The sequence below is a fragment of the Cynoglossus semilaevis genome, chromosome 4 (genome assembly GCF_000523025.1).
Source record: "Cynoglossus semilaevis isolate Cse_v1.0 chromosome 4, Cse_v1.0, whole genome shotgun sequence".
NCBI lineage: Eukaryota > Metazoa > Chordata > Actinopteri > Pleuronectiformes > Cynoglossidae > Cynoglossus > Cynoglossus semilaevis.
The window spans coordinates 1,534,452-1,535,298 of record NC_024310.1 but is presented as its reverse complement, the minus strand read 5'-3'; the positions used below and the strand labels follow the sequence as shown (position 1 = coordinate 1,535,298).

Below are 847 nucleotides of genomic sequence, written 5' to 3'. Positions count from 1 at the left end.
GCGGGGGGTGGGGGGGGGGGGGGGGGTGGGGGGGGGGGGCCAGTGACGCTAATTTATTGGAGGATGCTGGACAGAGCAGTGGCCTTGAAGGGAATTAGCCAGAGGCGTCACATGGGGTTTGCTGGAAACTGAAGCTGACGGTGTGTGTGTGTGTGTGTGTGTGTGTGTGTGTGAGCTGCTCAGATATTTGTCTCTGTATATTTCACTCACAAATGTAAACGTGACGTATATTTTTGGCTGTAAAACGTTTTAATTCACTGTCGATAATTTAAATTCTGTATCAGCCAATCAGCTGTGAGGAGAGTCAGTTTTATTGCCCTGCTGCCCAGTAAACTGCCCTGGAGGTGGTGTTTACCGTTCCATCCTGTGGGCGTGACGGCGTGACGTTTGGAGAACGCCACCTCAGCACTTCTCTCTGCATTTACAGAACGCTCCCTGTCGCTCCGCACATGCTGTCAGTTGTTCCCCCGTGGAGACGCATCAGCACGAGCCGGGCGCCTGTCCGCTGGTCCGGTGACCTGCCCGGGTCACCGGGTCACCGAGCCCACGCCCCGTCCCATCAGAGACCAGAGGAAATGTCATCTCTGAGCTGTGACGACTGAGGAGCAGAGAGGGGCGTGGCCACCAGAGGGCAGAGTGGTAGAAGTCCACCACCTGCACACCTCAAGTTAGTCAGCAGAACACGACCCCCCCGTCCCCCCCGCTCCAGCCCCCGGCCCCTGCAGGCATCCCCATGTATGACTCTTTAATGTAGAATCTACAGTCATTTATCTTCTGCCGTGAATTTGGATGTCAGAAGTGTGACCGCGGGGGGGTCGGAGGGGGGTCAGAGAGGGGGGCGGGTCGG

General features: G+C 57.3%; 1 protein-coding gene across 1 annotated transcript in view; it reads right to left on the bottom strand.

Annotated features, from left to right (window-relative positions):
* clmpb (CXADR like membrane protein b) overlaps positions 1–847 on the bottom strand; it is a 51,934-nt gene that overhangs the window by 9,298 nt on the left and 41,789 nt on the right. The window lies entirely within an intron of this gene.